The sequence below is a fragment of the Mauremys reevesii genome, unplaced genomic scaffold (assembly GCF_016161935.1).
Source record: "Mauremys reevesii isolate NIE-2019 unplaced genomic scaffold, ASM1616193v1 Contig75, whole genome shotgun sequence".
NCBI classification, from domain to species: Eukaryota; Metazoa; Chordata; order Testudines; family Geoemydidae; genus Mauremys; species Mauremys reevesii.
The window spans coordinates 115,135-138,400 of NW_024100890.1; the positions used below are offsets into that span (position 1 = coordinate 115,135).

General features: G+C 49.0%; 1 protein-coding gene across 2 annotated transcripts in view; it reads left to right on the forward strand.

The window, feature by feature from the left end:
* The first annotated feature begins 3,174 nt into the window (after positions 1 to 3,174).
* LOC120394711 (butyrophilin subfamily 1 member A1-like) overlaps positions 3,175 to 23,266 on the forward strand; it is a 50,991-nt gene continuing 30,899 nt past the window's right edge. For both annotated transcript variants that reach the window (XM_039518909.1, XM_039518908.1), the window contains exon 1: positions 3,175 to 3,405. The gene's annotated coding sequence lies outside the window, so the exon portion shown is untranslated. The remainder of the gene's footprint in view (positions 3,406 to 23,266) is intronic.

Consider the following 23,266-nt stretch of genomic DNA (forward strand, 5'->3'; position numbering starts at 1 on the left):
GTGTAGACTTGGAGAGAGGAAGGTTTCTATGATGTAGGCAAGATCAAGTATTTTATCCAAAACCAGAATATGAATGGTGCTGGTCTTTTTGGTGTCTGACCTTGAGCTATTGTCAAAAGTTTGAGGGTGACTCTTCTCCTTCCTCATATTTTGGTTAGGATTCCATTGATAAAGAGATTGGCCTCAAATATCTGGTTGTAGGACTCTTCTATGGTGTAGTTTTCATCTTGGGTTGCCCGGTCCTAATTATATTAAAGCATGTACTTTAGTCTTTGTAATTATCTGTTAAAACTCTGTAGCTTTTTATGAAGGCAGGAGTAAAAGAAAAGTAGCTGCAATAGTTCCACAGTTAACTAACACTGAAAATGTACATAATTTAAATCAGACTCCTAATCTTAATTTTTGCTTAATAAATAAATCCATAAGAAAAGTATGTTGGGAAACTGCTATAGGGAAGTGCACTTCTCCTATATAAGTCATAAGGATCCTATCTGTCTGAAACTGGCTGCTCTTTCTTTCTTTGATCTGCAGAGTGACTGATGCTTTTCAGACATCAGTTGTGGGTACAGAAGGGTTTCATTGCATCTTCTCTCTTGGCACCAGCTACTGTTCTCCCTTCTTGTATTGATAATGGGTGGGTGTGTCTCACCTTTCTTTAAAATCATATATGCTAGGGACAGTCTTGTCCTCTCCTCTCCTGATGTCAGTGTAGATGCAGGCAGTGCAAAATGTACTACAGTCATATAGTATCTCAAATGCAAAGCTGCATTTCAATGATCTGAGGGTTGAAGAACAATGTGGAACTAGCTGTTTTACGGGATGTCTCGATTTCATTCCTGTAGTAACATAACTGGTGATAGGAAAGCTGGGAGAGAGAGAGGTGTGTGCTCTGCAAGGCTGCTGGCCACGGGGCCAATGGATGTGGGTGGGCTGGGTAGGATCTCGGGAGTCACGTCTCAGGGATCTGCCCACTCCCTAGCACTGCTCCAGCTCTGAGCTGTCTCCACTGCCTGGGACCTGTGTGGCCCCACCTGCCTCCCTGGGGGAAGAGCCACCTGGGACTGGTGCAGAGGCTGGGCCAGTCTCAGCCACTCACAGGGAACAGTCGGGGAGGAGGGAGGCTCAGCTGGGTCCTGAGAGAGCCTGGCCCAGGTAGGCTCTGCTCCTGCTTTAGCCTGGCTGCTTCCACCACTCCCAAGAGGCCAGAGTTATCCTGCCCCAGGACCAGCTCTGGCTGCGCTGCCATCTCAGCCTGGCAGCCTGGCTGGGGGTTAGGGTGTGGGAGAGTAGGTCTCTAGTGGGTCTGGGTAGGTGCTGGGCACTGGGGGGGGGGAGATCTATGTGTTGGGGGCCTGTCAGTGGGGGAGATCTGTGTGTGTGTGGGTGCTGGGAAGTGTGGGGGGTCTGTGCAGGTCACTGCAGTTGTGGTGGTGGGGGGCACTGGACAGTGAGGGGATCTGTAGGGGGGCTCTGGGTGGGAAGGTGTGGGGCACTGTGCAGTTGTGGGAGGGCTGTGGGGGTCTTCAGCTGGGGGGCACTGGCCAGTGAGAGGATCTGTGGGGGGGGTTCTGAGTGGGTGGCAGAGTGATCTGGGAGTGCACTGGGCAGGGGGGTTTGTGGGGGTCTCTGGATGGTGCAGCACTGGGCGAAGGGAGTCAGAGGGGTACAGGGCAGGGGGTTTGTGGGGGTCTCTGGGTGGTGTGGCACTGGGCATAGGGAGTTGGAGGGGTGCTGGGCAGGGGGTTTGTGGGGGTCTCTGGGTGGTGTGGCACTGCGCGTAGGGAGCCGGAGGGGTGCTGGGCAGGGGGTTTGTGGGGGTCTCTGGGTGGTGTGGCACTGGGCATAGGGAGCCAGAGGGGTGCTGGGCAGGGGGTAGTATGGTGAAGCATGGGCCCACCCCCAAGGGGAAGAAGCACAATGGCAGCGTTGGGATGGGCTGGACAGCGTGGGTCTGGCAGCTCCCGGTTTGTAAACAGTGCCCTTGTACTGGGCTGGGTGGAGTGGGGCTGTCCCTGCCGTGCCATGACTCATATCCCATTGCCCCAAGTCAGCCCCTCGCTCTGAGGACTCTGCCCCCCTGCCCCATGTCCCCATTTCCCCCATGGGGACCACAAATATGTTTAGCACCAGGCCCACAAAAGGTTAATCCGGCCCTGTTTGGGGTGCAGGCTCTGGGATGGAGTTGGGGGTGCAGGAGGGTTGCAGGCTATGTAGAGTTTGAGTGACGGGTGCAGGCTCTGACCTGGGGCAGGGGATTCGGGTACAGGAGGGGGTACAGACATGTGGGCTCTGGGAGGGAGTTATCAAATCAGCACGTTGTATAAGAGAAAGGAGCTGCAGTGATTTCATATAGACATAGAAACGGATAGAAGACTCTTTTCCATAGTCAAAATGTGAGAGGCAGAGTGTGAGGGAGGGAGGGGGCATCTGTACAATATTTCCCCGCATTCAGTCTCCTGGCTGGAGCAGTAACAGCCCCACAGCACTTGTATAGGCTAGAGAGGAGCTGCGGTGTCTGGGCTTTGACAGTCTGGGAATTGGGCTGCCTGTGCCTTTAAGACCCAGCCCCAGGAACCCGCCCCTGCTCCGGGGCTGACACATGGCAGAACTGAAAACAGCCTGTGCCCCCCCCCCCCCACAGCCCGACACCCCCAGATCTGCGAGCCCAGCAGGTGGCTCATCCCGAGGGGCCACTGTTCCCCCCCTCCCTAAACGGGGGTTTTGTCCCCGCACAGGGTCTGGCAGCGTCTCCCGCCCCGGGCTTAACCCCGGCTCCCACCCGCCCCCGATTTTTCCCCTTCAGCCTCTCTCCTGCCGCTACCTACAGCAGCTTGAGCCCCCCGGCCAGTAAATTTCTGCCCCCCGCTCAGACCCTGCAGCCCCCCCGCTGCGATTTGCCCCCTTGAGCCTTTTAAACCCACCCCAAAGAGCAGGCAGCAAATCGTAAGTAGAAGTGAGGGCAGAGAGAGAGCAGCGGCGACAGCTCAGTTCGGGTGTGCATGCTCAGTGCAGCCAAAGTAGGGAGTCGGGAGTGGGAGCTGTTTCTGTTGTCACACCGGCCCTGCGGATGAATTAGCAGAAATCTCAGTTGTGGTCCATAAAAGGAATGTTGAGTTGTTGTCTTTGTCTCTTCATGCCAATAACATCATGTGATTTCTTGCCATTCCCCTCCTCCCCCTCTAGCATTGAGCCTCAGTCAGTGCACAGAGAGGGGGAAGGATTCAAACATTCATTAGAAACCACTAGAATTACCCCAGATGCTCAGATGAAACAATCTATACTTGAGAATAAGCTACTTTTATTAAAAAGGCTCCTGCTGGAGTCTGTGTAACTCAAAGGAAAGGGGGAGGCAGGAGCTCCCCAGAGACCCTGGAGCTGTGGTGACATTTGTTACGTAGACACAAGGTAGGGGAATGATTTTTTGTTTTATCCTTTGACCTGGGTGTATGCAAAGTGTGAATGAACTGTACCCTGACAGCTAGTGATGAGCTAGGAATGGGTGTGTGTGTGTGAGAATCTTCAGGACCAGACTGTGTTTACATGAACACACCCACTCTGCCCAGGTACCTAGCAGACCGAGCTGTGTAATGTTGCCCAAGTGATCAGTTTTGGCTGGTGTTGGGTTACAAATCACTTGAGTATTGAATGCAGGGATCATGGGATGTTATTATCCTGGTTGTGTGAGTAAAGGGCAGCAGAACTGTGCTGAGCTGGTCCTGACTGAGGGAGGGTCACCCTTAACTCAACTGAATCCACTAAGCAAGGGGCTCAGATGCCAAATCTATATGGAGGTGGGTGTTGGTGTCTCTGTCTGGTAGTGTGGGCGCTGATTAAGAATTATAGGCCTGTTTTCTTTAGACATAAAGCTTCTTAGGCTCTATGGAGAGTCTTTTGTTTTGTTAAGAAACCACAATAGCTGAAATCACTGATAACCAGGTCTATAGGACAATGTCTTTGGTGAAAGACACAGTGCAGCCTGTACTAGTGGTGAGGTTTCCCTGCTAACAGCTGAAATCAATGAGAGCTGTGCTAAGTCCTGGGACCATAGGACATCCCAGTGGGTGCTATGGAATGGCTGGAGGAGCAAGTGACATTTTTTTCCCCTTCCACCCTTTCCTGGGTGGGAGGTGAACTCACGTGAATGCATCTATGAATTTTGGGTCTTCCCTGACCAAGGATATCAAGTGTGAGTGGGGTGCATTGGAGAGAGCAGAGAGGGGCATGTTAAAGGAACTTTTGGTTGTTGGACTTAAGACCCTGAGGCAAAAGGACACTGGCCAACGTACTCAGGGATGGGTGTTTTGATTGTGGTATTATGCTTATGAATCCTGCGTGCGGCATTTTCCTGAGTGAATGCCGGGTTAATGTCCTCCATTTTATTGGATGTTTCTTCTCTACCTCCACACTCTGTGCTTGTGAGAGGGGGAAGTTTTGCCTCTAGAGGCAACTGGGGTGATCTGTAATTGTCCCAGGTTACTGAGTGGGGACTCGAGCTGGTTCTGTGCTGTATTGTTAAGAGGCACTCCTGGATATTGAACCCGGCCCTTCTTGCTGCCGACTCCACCTGGCAGAAGGGTCACACAAGGATGAATATTTTTCCTCAGGTTAAAAATATCAGGTGTAAAATTCTTAGACACAACCCAACAGACCATCCCTGCTTAGTTGGCTTCCTTCCGTTCCTGCAGAAAGTCTCCACTCTCCCTCAATGACATGGGAGCGGGAGGGGAAAGAGATGGGGGGAGGGGTTGATAGTGAAAGGCAGGAAGTTTGCACAGAAACAAACTTCCCCCAAATCATTTTTTGCTGAAGTTATTAAAAAAAACCCGCCTATGGTTACCCTGAATCCGGTGATGTTTTTCACACACCCCCTGGCATCCAGCTGTGTGCCCAAGTGCATCCCAGGCGCAGGCTGGAGGATAATGCTGTGGGGGAGTCAGAAGCTGATGAGGTGCTGAGAACAGGCAGGCTCAGTGCATGACACAGGGGTGGGGCCAGGGGCAGATCTAGGTATTTTGCCGTCCCAAGCATAGCAGGCAGGCTGCCTTTGGCAGCTTGCCTGCGGGAGGTCCCTGGTCCCACGGATTCGGCGGCACGCATGCAGGAGGTCCGCCAAAGCCGCAGGACCAGCGGACCCTTGCAGGCAAGCTGCCAAAGGCAACCTGCCTGCCGCCCTCGCTGTGACCAACAGAGCGCCCCCCATGGCTTGCCACCCCAGGCACGCGCTTGGTGTACCGGTGCCTGGAGCCGTCCCTGGGTGGGGCACAGACACACCGAGCTTAGACCAATGTGGCCCTGAGAACAGGCAGGCTCAGCACATGGCAGAGGCACAGTTTGCTCAGACCACAGGCGAGAGCAAGAGGCAGGCCCAGAGGCACCTAGCGCTGTGATCTGGGGCAGGGCAGAGGCTCAGAGCACCCCGGGGATGAACTGGGCTGGCTCCTTCCGACAGCGGGGGCCAGATGGAGGGGTAGGTGGGTGCTTCCCAGAGGTGAAAATAAGCCGGTACGGTCCAGTATGGCATACCAGCAAGAGCCAGTACGCTGTGCCGGACTGCACTGGCTTCCACAGCGGGGATTTAAAGGGCCCGATGCTCCGGGCACTGCGGGGAGCCCAGAGCCCTTTAAATCCCCCCTGCAGCTCCAGCAGCCAGGCTCGGGCAGGGATTCAAAGGGCCCTGAGCTCCCGCGGTTGTGGGGAGCCCCTAGCCCCTTAAATCCCTCCCCACAGCTCCAGCAGTTGGGCTGGGCCTGGGATTTAAAGGGCCTGGAGCTCCCTCTGCTGCGGGGAGCCCCGAGCCCTTTAAATCCCACCCCGCTGCATGTCAGCATGGGAGCAGAGGGCTGGTTCCTGGGGCTGTGTCTTAAAGAAACAGGCCCCTCCCAATTCCTAGACTGTCAATGCTTAGACACTGCAGAGTCTCTCTATTTTATATAACTTAGTGCTGAGGTGCTACTTTACTGTTACAGCCAGGAAACTTAATGCTGTGAAAGATTATACATACAATCCCTCCCTCAAACTCTGCCTCACACATTTTGAGTATTTAAAAGAGTATTCTATCAGTTTCTATGTCTATATAAAGTCACTGCAGTTCCTTTCTCTTATATAATGTGCTGAGGTGCTAAACTCCGTCCCAGAGCCCACACATCCGCACCCCCTCCTGCACCCCAATCCCCTGCCCCAGGTCAGAGCCTGCACTCCTCACCCAAACTCCCTGCCATAGTCTGCATCCCTACTGCACCCAAACTCCCTCCCAGAGCCTGCATCCCAAACCCCTCCCACAGCAAAACTCCATTGGACCTGTTCTGGACGCCACCAAAATATACACAAACTTGCTGCCTCTTATGCTACTTTATTGCTACAGGAGACTTGATGCAGTGAAATAATTTACTTACATTCCCTCAAACTCTGTTACACATTTTGAGTATTTAAAAGAGTCGCTTATTGCTATATGTCTACGTGAAGTCTCACAACAGTTCAAAAATTTTTGTACTTTGATTTGTAATTTGGAGTTTTTAATTCTACCACTTTTACTTTTTATAGCACAAGTTTATTTTGTTGGCCCTAACCCTGATTTTTACAGTACATTCAGTAAGTAATTACTTTCCTCTGTTACTGTGTTTTACTCAACCCTGGGCCCAATCCAGTTTTTAGTGAAGTTAGAGCAGGAGTCGGCAACCTTTACTATCAAAAGAGCCATTTTGCCCCCTCCTCCACTAAAGAAAAATAGTCTGGAGCCGCAAAACATAACACTGCTTATAAACTTTTAAAAGTTTTAATCTTTTTTTAATTTTACCTGTTACAACAACAGAATACAACAAACAGAAGTGCAGTGTGCATGTGTAGGCCTACTTTGAAATAAATTAAACACTGAACTATGCAGGCCTTTTTGAGTCCTTCCCGTATTTGTGTAAAATTAAAATAAAACATAGCCCACTTTAATATAAAAAATATATAGTTGCAGCTTAGCAGTTTTAAAAAAGTAAACATAAAATTAGGAACGTTTTTTGACAAGTCCATTTCAGTGTGCTCTCATCCTCTTTGGGTTTCTTTCTCGGCCAGCAATCAACCGAAGCACCTGAACATACAATAAAAAACTACATCAGCTCCGGGTCTGAAATAAATGTTTTTTTCTGAATAATAATAGCCTATTAAATGCTAGTGTTCTCACCTGTTTAATGTGACTTCTGTTTCTGAAGCTCGATGCTGATCTTCCCTATATCGGGGCTGTAAGATGTAACTTTGATCTTCACACAGGACTGTAGGGTCTCATTTGTGAGGCGGGAGCGATATTTGGACTTTATGAAGTTCATGCTCGAGAAAACTTGCTCGCATAAGTATGTTGAGCCAAAGATGGACAGGACTCCAAATGCATACTTTTTCATGTTCATATACGTGTCGGGAATGGCACTCCATGTTTCAAAAACAAGTTTGTTGGGTTTGGGGAGGTTTTCAATATCATTCCATTTGTGCTCTTTAGCGAGAGTGGCCTTCTGACCGGCGACTTCTTCGAGATCCGCTGTCAGGCTTTTGAACTTGGATACCCATAAGTCTTTATCCGCTATGTCGGCCAGTTCAATTTCAAGATCGGGCTGACTTATCCCTGTGAATGTGGATATGTTCAGCAGGGATGGGTCGATGTCCAGCGGTGTGACAGTGAAGGACAGAGTGTTTTTTTCCTTTCTGAACTCGCTGAATCTTTCTCCAAATGCAGCTTGCATTGCCATAATTGCACGGTGTAAATAATCACAATTTATGTGATTGTTCTCTTCTTTGAACTCTCTCAGGGAGGGGAAGTGAGAGAGCGTACCTCTCTGTACATCTCTGGCAAACACTGTCATCTTGCGCTCAAACGCCAGAATATCCTCCAGCAACTGCAGGGCCGTGCTTCCCTTTCCCTGGAGATTTTTATTCAGCGTGTTTAAGTGACTTGTCATATCCACCATGAAATAAAACTTTTCCAGCCAATCAAGGTCTCCCAGTTCGGGATAGCTGAGGCCTTTGCTTTCCAAGAAGGTTTTCACATGCTCCAGACAAGCAGCGAAGCGTTTCAGCACGTCTCCCCTTGATAGCCACCGAACTCTGTTGTGCAGCAGGAGATCCAAATATGCGCTCTCGACTTCATCTAACTATGAACAAAACTGTCGGTGGTTTAACCCATTTGCAATTATTTTGTTCACTATCTTAATAACGAGGTTCATCACTTCCACACATTCAGGGGGGGAATGTTTGAGCACACAGTGCTTCTTGGTGCAAGATGCAGTGAAACGTCATCAGCTCTCGATCCAGCGACTTTTGAAGTAAATTCACAAAGCCCTTCTGTGCTCCTCTCATACTGGGTGCACCATCAGTAGACACTGACACCAGGTGAGTGGTGTTTATTCCTTTGGCTTTTGGACAACTCAAAACAGCCTCAAAAATGTCCTGTCCCCGCATTTGGCCCTTTAGCGGTATGAGTTCAATCAGTTCTTCCTGTGGCCCATCAGAGTTCACATATCTGCATAACAGTGCTGTCTGCTCAATATCGTTTACATCACTTGACTCATCAGAGGCAATTGAATATGCTTGAGCTGAATTGATGTCATCAATTTGCTTACTGGTGATGTTTGTTGCCATTTTAATGGTCCTGTCCTTGACAGTCTTTGCAGAGAGAGGCATTTCTTTAATTTTCTGAATAATTTCCTGTTTGTTTTTGAATTCAGAGAATAGATGCTCTGATATTTTTATGAACGATTCTTTCATGTATTCTCCGTCAGTGAACGGCTTCCCTCTCCTTACGATCTCATGAGCTGCCACAAAACTAGCAGCTGTAGTTGAGTTTGGAGAGTTGATCCACTTCTTGAAAGTATGTTTGCTCTGCTCAACTTTCCGTAGTAGTTCCGAAATCGCTCTCTTTCACCGATCTTCAGTTGGGTACTTTTCAGAAAATGCTGAGTGCTTGTTTTGAAAATGTCTTTCAAAGTTACATTTTTTGTTGTTTGCTAATTTCTCGCCACATATCAAGCACACAGGTAAGCCAGCGTCGTTGGCAGTGAAGGCAAAGGAATCTGTCCATGCAGAATTAAACTCTCTATTTTCTTCTGAGATTTTTCTTTTTTGGGATGTATTCATGGTTAGCTTACCGCGGGGGTCGCACACTCAAGAAGCCGCCTGCAGGTAAAGGTGAGGGCTATAGACGTGGATGTGACGCATATTTTAACTGACAAATTATAAAAACTTTTTAAAAATTCGATGTTAAAGTATCACTTCGAACTCCAAGATAACTGTGCAACAAAATAAACAAAAATAAAATAATATATAAATAAAAATTAAATTAATAAATAACCGTTATTATTTTTTTTCTTTTTTTTTTCTTTTGTCAAGGCCGAAGGGAGCCACAACAAGGAGGCTGAAGAGCCGCATGCGGCTCCGGAGCCGCGGGTTGCAGACCCCTGAGTTAGAGGGAGATTTGTAACAAAGTAACTTCCTGTATTTAGGCTATAGGAAGAAACATAGAGCTGCAAACTCAACTGCAATCAGTGTAGTTTCCTGGCCTGCTTGTAGTCAGTAGTTTTTGACCTGACTCTGGGGTTGAGTCCTTTTGCTTCTGATGCTTTAAAGGAAAAAAAGTCCACTTTTGTCCGGAATCAATGGAAACAAATTACAGCCTTTAATCATTTTGAGATCAGTGGGAATTAAGCATGTGCCTAAAGTGAAGCACCCTTTGAAATGTATTGCTGAATAGGGATGGACTTAATTACTGAATCTGGGCCAGAATCTTTAATGCAATTGGAGAATGAGGGCATGTCACCACTTTTAGCTTCATATTGGTCTTCTGTATGGATGTCAAGTGATCCACAACAACCACTGAGTGATCAGTTTGTACACACTGCATGGTTATCCTGTAATAAATTAATGTTGCCTCCTATCTTTGTGGCCACAGAGCTGTAAAAGGGTGGCCAGTAGGGGTGATTTTATTGTCCTGGGTTTAGGGAAGATTTGATGGCATAATGGCAAGAGAGGCCCATATTAGGCCTGGTCTACACTAGGAGTTTATGTCGAATTTAGCAGCGTTAATTCGATTTAACCGTGCACCCGTCCACACCAGGAAGCGAATTAGTTCGACCTAGAGGGCTCTTTAGTTCGAATTCGGTACTCCACCCCGACGAGGGGAGTGGCGCTAAATTCGACATGGCTATGTCGAGTTAGCCTATGTGTGGACGGAAATCTACCTTAGTAGCTCCGGGAGCTATCCCACAGTGCACCACTGTGTTGACACTCTGGACAGCAGTCCGAGCTCAGATGTTCTGATCAGCCATACAGGAAAAGCCCCGGGAAAATTTGAATTCCTTTTCCTGTCTGGCCATTTTGAATCTCAGTTCCTGGTTGGACATTGGGGCGAGCTCAGCAGCACTGGCAGCGACGCAGAGCTCTCCAGCAGAGGAGTCCATGCAATCTCAGAGTAGAAAGAGGGCCCCAGCATGGACTGACTGGGAAGTCTTGGATCTGATCGCTGTGTGGGGCGATGAGTCTGTGCTTTCGGAGCTGCGCTCCAAAAAACAGAATGCAAAGACCTACGAGAAGGTCTCCAAAGCCATGGCACTCAGAGGATACAGCCGGGATGCAACGCAGTGCTGCGTGAAAATCAAGGACCTGAGACAAGGCTACCAAAAAATCAAAGCGGCAAACGGACGCTCCGGAGCCCAGCCCCAGACATGCCGCTTCTACGAGGCACTGCATGCCATTGTAGGTGGGTCTGCCACCACTGCCCCACCAGTGACCGTGGACTCTGAGGATGGGATAGTGTCGACGGGCAGTTTCTCGGCGATGTTCGCGGATGGGGAAGATGAGGAAGGGTTTGTGGAGGACGAGGCAGGCGACAGCGCTTACAATACTGAATTCCCCGACAGCCAGGATCTCTTCATCACCCTCACAGAGATCCCCTACCAACCCTCCCCGGCCGTTAACCCGGACTCTGAATCAGGGGAAGGATCAGTCGGTAAGTGCTATAAACATGTAAACATTTATTTTTTTAAAAAACAGGAATAAAAACTATATGAAAAGAAGGTCAATACATATAGGGATCGAACAGAAATCCTCTTGGGACACTTCCACGAAGCTCTCGTACAGGTACTCGAAAAGCCTCCGCAGGAGGTTCCTGGGGAGAGGTGCCTTATTGGGTGCTCCGTGGAAGCACACTCTTCCACGCCAGGCCATCCTGAGGTACAGTGGGAGCATTGCTTCCACCAGCATGGCACCATAGGGCCCTGGTCCGTGCAGGGATTCACGCAGCATGCGCTCTCTGTCTGTCCTAGTGACCCGCCTCAGGGTGATCTCGCTCGGCGACTGCTGCATCTAATTAGGGGAATTAAGGTAATGTTACTATTGTGAATGCTTGACTTTTCCTTTGCATAACAATGACCGTCGTTTAACAGCCACGTGGTGGAGGCTGCAGAGGGAAAGCATACAGGGATCTGGAACAGGGTCAGACTTTATGCTTTCCAGATTGCCTGCAGCAGGAGGGCACTGCTATCCATTAACTGTTAATCAGCCTAAAGTTTATGGCTTACCAGGCCTGGCTGCTACACGGATTCTGCTGTCCTGCCCCGCTTGTCCGATCTCCAGTGCAAGACCCCAGGCAATGAAAGCAAATGCCGAAAATTCGAACTTGTCCTGAGAGCACATGAGATAGGTGCCCTGTATGGTCTTGTTCACAGAAACTGAGTAGACTGTGTCCAGTGTTCGCAAACATGTATCTTTGCAAGGAAATCACTTCCTTTTTCCCCATCACACAGCTGCGGCTCTTTCCCGAACTGCCCCGGCATCCCCCTCACAGAGGCTGGCGCAGATTAGGCGGTGAAAGAAAAAGACTCGGGACGAGATGTTCGCTGAACTGATGGCCTGCTCCAGAGCCGAGGCGGCCCAGCAGAGCCAGTGGAGGGAGACCCTCTCTCAGCAGCAGCGCTCACACAGCGAACGGGAGGACAGGTGGCAGCAGGAAGACCAGCAGGCGACTCAAACGCTGCTTGGACTAATGAGGGAGCAAATGGACACGCTCCGGCGCCTTGTGGATGTTCTGCAGGACCACAGGCAGGAGCAGAGAGCCCCCCTGAACTGTATCTGCAACCGCCCTCCCCCGCCACAAAGTCCTGTCCCCCCCTCACCCAAAATCACAAGAAGGAGAGGTGCTAGGGGCCGTGAAAACTGTCACTCCACCCCAGCAGAGCGCTCATGTACCAAACAGCTCTCATTCCCTAAAGTATGAGAATTGCTTCCCTTCCTGGCTCACCCGATCCAAAATCCCAGTTTCATCCCCCAACTGTGTAGTTGAGTATTAAAAATAGTTTGCTGTTCATTACTGTTTCCGTCATGTTTCTTTGCAGAAGACTTTGTGTGAAGGGGAGATAGGGGTTTGTTAATTGCATAGGACAGCCACCATTACCAGGGTACAGACATGGGGGCAGGATCAACAGCAGGTCACACACAGAGTGCAGTCACTAGGCACCCGGGTCACTCTGGGAGGTGTCTGCTTCCCCAGGTCAGTCTGGGAGGTGTATGCTGCCCCAGGGTCTGAGCGCCTGGCATCCACAAATGGCAAGGCAGGCTGCCCTTACCATGCCCTTCCACCCTAGCCATGAACCTCTCCGATGCCCTGAGCCCCAGCCAGAGCCATCATCCCCCTACACCTACTCACCCTTCCCACACACCCCTCACCCCTTCCTGCAAACCCACCCCTTCCTGCACACCCTCCTGTAACCGTCCTCCCCCCAGAGACCACTGTAGGAGCAGGGGCCTGTCAGTCCTCGAGTGTAGAAGCGGTCTGTACATCACTGCACACCGTACCCACCACAGTCTGCGTCCCTGTTTGAACCCTTTAACGCAAATTCATTAGTAAAGAAAACTTTGTTAATTAAAAATGTTCCAATAACTTTATTTTTAAACGTCTGTTGGAAGGGTGGAAACATGGTGAACGGGGTATGTAACCGCTGAAAACAGTCAATAGTAACTGAAACAGGGGCAGGTTCAGCTTCTCTGTAAAGAGACTGGACAGTCATAGGTTACCCTGCTCTCTGAGGAACCTAGCTTTCAAAGCCTCCCGGATGCACAGCGCTTCCCGCTGGGCTCTTCTAATCGCACGGCTGTCTGGCTGAGCGTAATCAGCAGCCAGGCGATTTGCCTCAACCTCCCATCCCACCATAAAGGTCTCCCCCTTGCTCTCACAGAGATTGTGGAGCACACAGCAAGCTGCAATAACAATGGGGATATTGGTTTCGCTGAGATCCGAGCGAGTCAGTAAGCTTCTCCATCTCCCCTTGAGACGTCCGAAAGCACACTCCACCACCATTCTGCACTTGCTCAGTCGGTAGTTGAAGAGCTCCTTGTCACTGTCCAGGGCGCCTGTATAGGGCTTCATGAGCCAGGGCATTAGCGGGTAGGCTGGGTCCCCGAGGATCACTGTAGGCATCTCCACATCCCCAACAGTTATTTTGTGGTCCGGGAAGAAACTACCTTCCTGCAGGCGTCTAAACAGACCAGAGTTCCTGAAAACACGCGCGTCATGAAAGTTGCCCGGCCACCCGACATAGATGTTGGTAAAACGTCCCCTATGGACCACCAGTGCTTGCAGCACCATTGAAAAGTAGCCCTTTCGGTTAATATACAGGTTGGCCTGGTGGGCCGGTCCCAGGATAGGGATGTGAGTGCCATCTATAGCCCCACCGCAGTTTGGGAATCCCATCACGGCGAAGCCATCTATGACGACCTGGACGTTTCCCAGGGTCACTACCTTTGAGAGCAGTAGGTCAACGATTGCGTGGGCTACTTGCATCATAGCAACCCCCACGGTAGATTTGCCCACGCCAAACTGGTTCGCTACTGACCGGTAGCTGTCTGGCATTGCAAGTTTCCAGAGGGCTATGGCCACTCTCTTCTACACACTCAGGGCTGCTCGCATCCGGGTGTCCTTGCGCTTCAGGGCAGGGGCCAGCAAGTCACAGAGTTCAAGGAAAGTGCCCTTATGCATCCTGAAGTTTCGCAGCCACTGTGATTCATCCCAGACCTGCAGCAGTATGCGGTCCCACCAGTCCGTGCTTGTTTCCCGGGCCCAGAATCGCCGTCCCATAGCATGAACGTGACCCATTGCCACCATGATCTCCGTGGCGCGGGATCCCGTGCTTTGTGAGAGGTCTGTGCCACTCTCACACTTCATGTCCTCACCACGCTGCCAGAGCCTCCTCGCCCGATTTCTCAGCATCTGACTGTGGAAGAGGTGGACGATAAGGTGGGAGGAGTTGACAACGGCCATAAGTGCAGCGATGATCGCAGCAGGCTCCATGCTCGCAGTGCTGTGGCGTCCGCACTGTAACCGACCAGAGAAGGGCGCGATCAGATTTCCTGCCAGCGCTTTCAGGGAGGGAGGGCGTGATTGACGGTTCAATGACGACAGTATCCCAAAACCGCCCTCGACACATTTTTTCCCCCAGCAGGCATTGCGAGCTCTACCCAGCATTTCAATGGGCAGCGGGGACTGCGGGAACTGTGGGATAGCTGCCCAGAATGCACCGCTTCCAATGTCGACGCTTGCCCCGTTAGTGTGGACTCACAAAGTCGAATTAGTGTCCTTAGTGTGGATACACAAATTCGACTTCATAAGGTCGAATCCACAAATTCGACCTAAGTTAAACCGAACTACTCTTGTAGTGTAGACATACCCTTAGAAACTGTGAGACAGGTTATTCCCAGTGTGAAAAACCATCAGGGGGGAGAATTCATGAGGGTCTCTCTGGACATGATTAAAAAAGGGGGAATTATTTTTCATCAAAAAAAATTGCATGATTTTTGTTTGATTGATTTGAAATGTTTATGGATCTTTCCTTTTTTTAAAAAAACAGCTTGAAATAATTTGAAAAAAATGAATGGACACAAACACTTTAATTTTGGGGCAGTGGGTTTTGGGACTTTCTCATTTTCTTGCTCTCACTCTCGTGTTTTTTTTGTTTTTGTTTTTGTTTTTTAAAAGAAATGATGCAGAAGAAACATAATAGCAATAAATCTTTTCATTCATTTTAGTTTGAGCTTGTCATTTGAAATCTACTTGAAATAAAATTCATTTTGAAATATTTTTTTAAATCAAATCACAAGAAAGTGTTTGTGGTTATTTCTGCATTGTTCTGAATGGCATTTCTTTCATGTATTGTTTAAAGAAATATATTGAAATATATTCAAGTGGTGTCAGTTCTTTCATAATTTTATCGAGAGTCTTGAAATATTTTATATTTTCCATAAAACCTCACCTGTTCTTGTCCTGTGATTATGAGAGAATTTCAGTTTTAATTTTTAAAGAAAGTTTCTAGCCCTTGTGACTGCAGAAAAAAAGCTTGAGACAATTACCTGAGTGTGACCTAAAATCTCAGATACCAAAAGGCAACTTTAAAAAAAAACCCACATGTATTTTTTTTTGTCCGTGTGGAAGAACAGAGCTCCATGAGTGAGAGGATCTCCTACATGGGCAGAGATCTGGATTTTGTTACGTTTTGTACAGTGCCTTGTGTTATATCCTTGGGAGCAGCCGGTTTAGGAAGAAATCACTTGAGGCCAGAGAGCAGACAGCTAACAAAACCACCATTTTATTTACAGACACAGCTGACCCAACCGGCCGAAACAGGCTGAGCTATCCCCTAATAATCTAACTCAGTTGCCATAGCAACAAAAACCATGACAACCAAATACACAACATATTCCTCTCCCCCTAATAAGAACATCCCCTAAATAAAACACACACTAGACTAGAGAAGGAGGGTAGACTGCCTCCATTCCCGGCTAAACCCTGGGGATTATTTTGCCCCATAACCGTGGGTTCGCCCTAGCTAAAGATCCAGCCGATGAGGAGGCCTTCTGTCTCTAGGTGGATTACGGCGAACTTCTGGTATTGTTGCACCCGAAAGTGCCATAGGCTCAGGGTCCGCAGCACGAACGGGTGAGGAGGTGGTATCAGCTCGTGCTGGGCAAAGGGGTATCTCAGCCACCGGCAGTAATGGAGGAGAACAGTCAGGACCAGGTGATTCATGATTCAGTGTCTCACCAGAAGAGGTGAAGTCAGACCCCTCAACTGCAGATGTGTCCTGAGGACTGGCATGACCTGGCAACAGCTGATCTACATGTCGCCGCCAGGTAAGATTCTCTGCAGTCCGGACTGTGTAGGAAACAGGTCCTGTTTGAGTGATGACTGTGGCCGGGACCCATTTAGCTCTGGAAGTATAATTCCGAGCCAAAACTGGCTGTCCCGGGCTAAAGGTTCGGTCTTTTGCTCTGGGTGCTCGTCTGATAACTTGATATTGCTGCTGATGTTGCACTATTTGTCGGGGTTCAGAAGGTTTCAGCAGATCAAAGCAAGTGCGCAGCTGTCATCCCATCATTAGAAAGGCCGGGGATGCCTGGGTTGTAGCATGAGGTGTGTTTCTGTAGGAAAGTAAGAAGGTATCCGGACGCTTTTGAATGGAGTGTTGTCCCCTTGCTGATGTCAAAGCGTGTTTCATTGTCTGCACAAATCTTTCAGCTAATCCGTTGGTGGACGGATGATATGGTGCTGACGTGATGTGGTGTTTCCCGTTTGCCTTCATAAAATTTTGAAATTCCTGAGAGACGAACTGCAGTCCGTTGTCGCTCACAAGTTGTTCTGGCAGACCAAAATGACTAAAGAGTCCTCGTAGTTTTTGAATAGTACTCTCTGCAGTAGTGGTCTGCATTATAGAGACTTCTGGCCATTTAGAATGGGCATCTACTGCCACCAAGAACATGCTTCCTTCAAGGGGGACAGCGAAGTCAACGCGAATACGTTGCCACGGGTTTTCAGGCCAGCCCCATGGGTGTAGGGGTGCCCACTGGGGTGCATTCCTCACACCCTGACATGACATACAAGCTTTTGCCTTCTCTTCAATAGCACTGTCCAATCCAGGCCACCAAAAATAGCTTCGTGCAATTTCCTTCATGCGCACTATTCCACAGTGACCGGAATGTAGCTGTTCTAACATCTGTGATCTCAATGGTGGTGGAATAATGACACGTCTCCCCCACAACCAACAACCAGATTGGACTGATAACTCCGTCCTCCTGGACATGTAGGTAACAAGGTCGTGTGAGACCGGAGAGGTTTGTTGAGATTTTCCGTGCATCACCAGGTCCATAACTTAGGACAATACTGGGTCAATGCGAGTTGCCTTCTTTATCTGAGTAGCAGTGATGGGTGTATTCTCTACCTGTTCAAAGTAGAAGATTTCCTTTTGGGCACTATCTTGATGTTTGACCGGCAAAGGCAACCTTGAGAGGCCATCTGCATTGCCGTGCAGAGTGGATTTCCAATATTTGATTTCATATGTGTGTGCTGAAAGTAACAATGCTCAACGTTGCATACGACTAGCAGCTAATGGGGGAATGCCTGTGTAGGGTCCAAAAATTGACGTCAGAGGTCGATGGTCTGTGAGAGGAGTAAACTATCGCCCAAACAGGTACTGATGAAACTTCCGAATTCCAAAAACAATTCCTAATGCCTCACGTTCGATTTGGGCGTAGTTAGTTTCTGCTTTGCTTAGAGTGCGTGAAGCAAAAGCAATAGGTCTCTCTTCTCCCGAAGGCATAATATGTGACATGACTGCTCCCACTCCATAAGGGGAGGCATCGCACGCCAATTGCAGGGGTAAGGATGGATCAAAGTGTGTTAGAACTTCAGAGTTTAGCAATGCATCCTTAGCTTTGTTAAATGCAACATCACAGGCTTCAGTCCACTTCCAGGCCTTGTTCTGCCCAAGGAGCTCATGAAGTGGTTTTAGCAGTGTGGCTAACTGTGAGATGAACTTTCCATAATAGTTCAGTAGTCCTAGAAACGAGCGCAGCTGGCTTACATTTTGAGGTGGGGGAGCCTCCACAATAGCTTTAACTTTTGCAGGGGCCTTATGAAGACCTGCAGAATCAATGATGTGTCCCAAATATTCAACAGAGGGCTTGAAGAATTCACACTTGTCTTTGCATACTCATAGGCCATACTCTTCCAGTCTTTGTAGGGTAGCCTCTAAATTCTTTAAGTGATCCTCTTCATTTCTTCCAGTGACCAGGATATCATCCAGATAGCACTGAACTCCTGACAAGCCACACAAGATCTGGTCCATAGCCCTCTGGAACAGGGCGGGAGCAGACGTTATTCCGAAGGGTAGGCGACAGTATTGATAAAGCCCCTTATGAGTCACAATAGTCAACAGCTCTTGGGACTTTTCATCGACGTGCATCTGTAAATATGCTTGACTCAGATCAATCTTACTGAACTTTTGTCCCCCAGCCAGGCCTGCGAAGAGGTCATAGATGCGGGGAAGCGGGTATTGCTCTGCACACAACACTGGGTTGACAGTGACTTTAAAATCACCGCAAATCCGGAGAGAGCCATCTTTCTTCACTATTGGAATGATAGGAGTGGCCCATGAGCTATGGGTAACTGGTATTAGGACTCCATTGGTGACCAGGCGCTCCAGGTCTGCTTCAACTTTTGGCCTGATGGCATATGGCACAGTTCGGGCTTTCAGATATTTTGGTGGACTGTTAGGTTTAATGTTCAATGTCACAGTGATTCCCTTCATACTTCCCAAATCATCTCCAAAAACAACAGCATGTGTCCTTAGAATAGGGGTTAGACTGGTTTCTTCTTTAGTCATCCGGTGCACTTCTGCCCAGTTCAGTTGAATCTTACCAAGCCAAGACCTACCCATTAAGGCTGGGTAGTTACCTCTCACCACAAACAGTGGCAATTTAGCAGCCTGTCCATTGAGCTCCACCTTAACATCAATAGTGCCCAACATGGGCACAGCTTCTCCCGTATACGTCTTCAGAACAGTTTTTGTTGCCTTAAGCGGAAGATGCTGTAGCTTTTCTTTATACACAGTCTCAGAGACCAGCGAGACGGCTGCACCGGTGTCCAGTTCCATGCGTATAGGTTTGCCATCCAACAACGGGGTTACCCAGTATTCATGTGAGCCCACTGCCAAAGACAAAACATGCAGTGGCACTTCCTCTTGCGAGGAGGTGTCACCTTGATCATCCTGGGTCTGCTCTAGGGTATGCAGGGTTCCTCTTTTTTTCGGCCAGACCACAGGCCTCTTTCTTTTGTTTACAGGCACACTCAATGTGTCCCTTTTTGCCACAGTGTCGACACACCAGGTCTTTACACCAGCATTCTGATGCCTGGTGACCCGGCTTACCACAGCGGTAACATTCTTGACTCTGCAGTTTTATGGGTCGGTTCTTGTGACACTTTTTGCACCCTAGGGGATGCACCAATGTATTGCACCTCCCTTGTAGCCAGTTCCATGGAGACAGCAATATCAACAGCTTTCTGTAATATAAGCTGAGCCTCTGTCAGTAGGTGCTTCCGTATAGCTTCACTGTAGAGGCCACACACTAACCTGTCACGCAGGGCATCATTTAACATCTCTTTACATTCAGTGTTCTGCTAGCTTTTTTAAAATTGCTACAAATTGTACAACTGTTTCATCTTCCTTTTGGTCTCTTTTGTGGAACCTATATCTTTCAGCAATTACCAGTGGTTTTGGGGAAAAATGGGACCCCAGGATTTCCACAATGTCACTGTAAGATTTAGTCTCACGCTTAACAGGGTGTAGTAAGCTGCGTAGCAGGGAGTAGGTTTTAGCCCCTACAACACTTAAGAATATTGGCACCTTCTTCGCTTCTGTAATGTCATTTGCAATACCAAAAAGCTCAAAACGCTCAGTATACACATGCCATTGCTCTATATTCTCATCAAAAGGTTCCAGTGTCCTGGTCAGAGTAGCCATGATTTTTAGTTTCACTTTCATAGTCAGTGCAAACAAGCAGGTTTTTTGTTTGTTTGTTCTTTACCTTGACTTCTACTTCCTTCTGTTACTGGAGCAGCACCGGGATCCCATCCATCGTCACCACTTGTTATATCCTTGGGGGCAGCTGGTTAGGAAGAAATCACTTAAGGCCAGAGAGCAGACAGCTAACAAAACTACCATTTTATTTACAGACACAGAGCTAATAATCTAACTCAGTTGCCATAGCAACAAAAACCATGACAACCAAATACACAACACCTTGCTCAATGGGGTCCTGATCAGCGGCTGTTGCCTATACGCTATGGCAATAAAAACAAAATATCGTTACATGTTCTGGTCCTATCTATTTCCCACCTGCTGCGTTTTATGTACAGCGTATTCAACTTTACCTATTACACTGGCTTATTGTTTCCCATTATGGGAACAGAAAATCTGTGTCTGAGGGAGGGGGGGTTATGGGATTGTTATGAAAAAAAAATTCTAAAGCTGTTGTTTTAATTACAAAACTGAAATCTCCTAACACCTACTATTTTAGGGTCAGATTATTAAAACTTCCCAGTCTTGGTCTAACCTGCTGCCTTGTTAGTCATTTCAAGTTTTCCCATTGACTTCCGTGGGGCACCATTAGGCCAGTGCTCAATGATTTTCAAAATCCTGCCCTTAATTTATATTCAGAGGAGTTCATTCTCTCTTTTGGGTCATGGGACATTAATATTTTACACTGATCTGCTCTTTTTTGTGTAGACTATGGGATGACTGCTGTCACTGCATAATATGCAAATTAGTTCACATAATGCATTTATCCCTATTGAGAGAGAGAGATACCTATTTCATAGAACTGGAAGGGACCTTGAAAGGTCAGTGAGTCCAGTCTGCTGTCTTCACTAGCAGGAGCAATTTTTGTCCCAGATCCCTAAGTGGCTCCCTCAAGGATTAAACTCACAAGCCTGGGTTTAGCAGGCTAATGCTCAAACCACTGAGCTATCCCTCTCCCACCTATTTAATAGGTCCTTTGCAATCTTCTGTTCCTTGAACTCTAATATCCCGCTTGTCCTAATCACTGCAGCCTACTTATGAAGTTATACTATTGTTGTGTTCTCTTTACTCTTCCTGTCGTAGATGACGTTTCAGTGAAGATGATGATTCTCTCATTCTGCCAGAGCTCCGGATTCAGCTCCTCTCTGCCTGGTCTTATTATTTTTTTTATAACTATTTATGTTCACAAGTTGGAACCAGGTAGGAATCCTCACGGCCTCTACGGCTTCCTAGAGGTTTTTGTTTATGCCCCTGGCCTGCAGTGCCTTACAAATGGGCTGAACTTTATGCACTGTGAGCAGTCCCAGTGAAGTCAATGGAAGTAATCCCACTGTGTAAATGTAAGCACAGAGTGGGAACAGGGCCTTACTTGTTGTTTTTTAGCTGTGGTTTCTGTTGGTGCTGGACTATTTGATATGACCTGGGGGTAATTGTCAGTCTGTTCATACATGTATTTTGTAAAGATTGCCAAGAAGGCCCAGCTCATTGGATGGACACTCTTCTACTGCGGTGTAATACAAACCTAAAGCATTAAAATGATTAGGGTTTATATTTATAAAGAGAGCCCATCACTCTCTCTTTAGTTGCAAATACAAAGGTAAATGGACCAATAGCAGTTTGGTTTGTTTTTGTTTGGTTTGTTTTAAAAACACCTTCCTACCTCCCTGGTCCGGCTCTACCATTTTTGCTGCCCCAAGCGAAAAAACAAAAACAAAAAAAAACCACTCGGACTACGCCACCCCGAGAATGGACGGAATAAATACCACCCCTTAGCATGTGCCACCCCAGGCACGTGCTTCCTCCATTGGTGCCTGGAGTCGGCCCTGCTGTCTCCCAAAGCCTTCAGGACTAATAACTCCCTGTAAGGGTCCGGTATAGGGGGCACGGCCCTCTCAGGAGCGGCCGGGAGCCAGGCCGCCTCACTACACGGCCTAAGTCCGCAGTTCAGTCTCCGAAGGTCCAAGGGCTCAGACCCTCAGGCAGGGATGAGCAAAAACAAACAGTCAATGAAGCCCAGCCCCTCAGTCGGGGCGGGGCAGCAAACAGCAGTTCTAGGCTCAGGCCCTCAGGGGAACAGCTTCCGGCTAATGTAAAGAACTGGATGCTCTTCCCCCTCTACCTCTTGGGAAAGGACGGCCCCGAGTCCCACTTCCGAGGCGTCGGTCTGCAAAACAAATGTCTGGTGGAAATCAGGACTGTACAAGACCGACTTGCTGCAGAGGCTCGTCTTGAGTGTCTGAAAGGCCTCATCGCACTCGCGGGTCCATTGCACCTGCCGCGGGCTATCCTTTGTCAGGAGCCCTGTTAAGGGGGCGGCAATCGCCGCGAATTGAGGAATAAACCGTCTGTAATACCCTGCCAGCCCCAGAAACTGGCGCACCTGGCGCTTCGTGGCTGGCGGGGGGAGGCAGGTTGCGATGGCCTGGACCTTGCCGACAAGAGGTTTTATCTGTCCATGCCCGATAGTATACCCCAGGTACGTGGTCTCTTGCCAGCCAATGCGACATTTCTTAGGTTTGGCTGTTAACCCAGCCTTCTGCAGGGCCCTCAGGACGGCTGTGACCCTTTCCAGGTGGTTCTCCCACCGAGGACTGTAAATGACCACATCATCAAGATAGGCGGCCGTGTATTCCTGATGTGGCTGGAGGAGGCGGTCCATTAGGCGCTGAAAGGTGGCCGGGGCCCCATGGAGGCCAAAGGGCATCCGGGTGAATTGGTATAGGCCCGTGGGTGTGACGAACGCAGTCTTCTCCCTGGAGGCTGGTTCCAGGGGGATCTGCCAGTACCCTTTGGTGGTGATATAGCGGGCCTCCCCTAAGCGGGCCAACAGCTCATCTATCCGAGGCATGGGCTAGGCATCGAACTTGGAGATAGCATTAACACGCCTGAAGTCAATACAGAATCTCTGTGAGCCGTCGGGCTTCGGTACCAGCACTACCGGGCTCCGCCACTCACTTTGTGACGGTTCAATCACCCCCAAGTCCAGCATAGCCCGTACCTCCTCCTCAACGACCTGCCTCCGGTGATACGGCAAGGGCTGGGTCGTGCCCTGGATCACCACCCCAGGCTCCGTCTGGATCCTATGGTATACCAGGGTGGTGTATCCCGGTTGGCCCATAAAGGTGCGGGAAAAGGCTTGGAGGAGGCACCGGGTCTGCTTGAGTTGGTCGTCTGTTAGGGTCTCCCCGAGCTGGGGTTCCCCAGGGTCCTCGGTATGGGCTACCTGGGGTCCTAGCTCAGGTTCCGGCGGGTAGGGATTGATCAGGAGTCCTTCGCGTTCCCGCCAGGGCTTGAGGAGGTTGACATGATACCGTTGGGTCTTCTTTTTCCGGTCCGGCTGATTGATTTCATAGTTAACCGGGCCCACCTTCCGGACCACCTCATATGGTCCTTGCCAC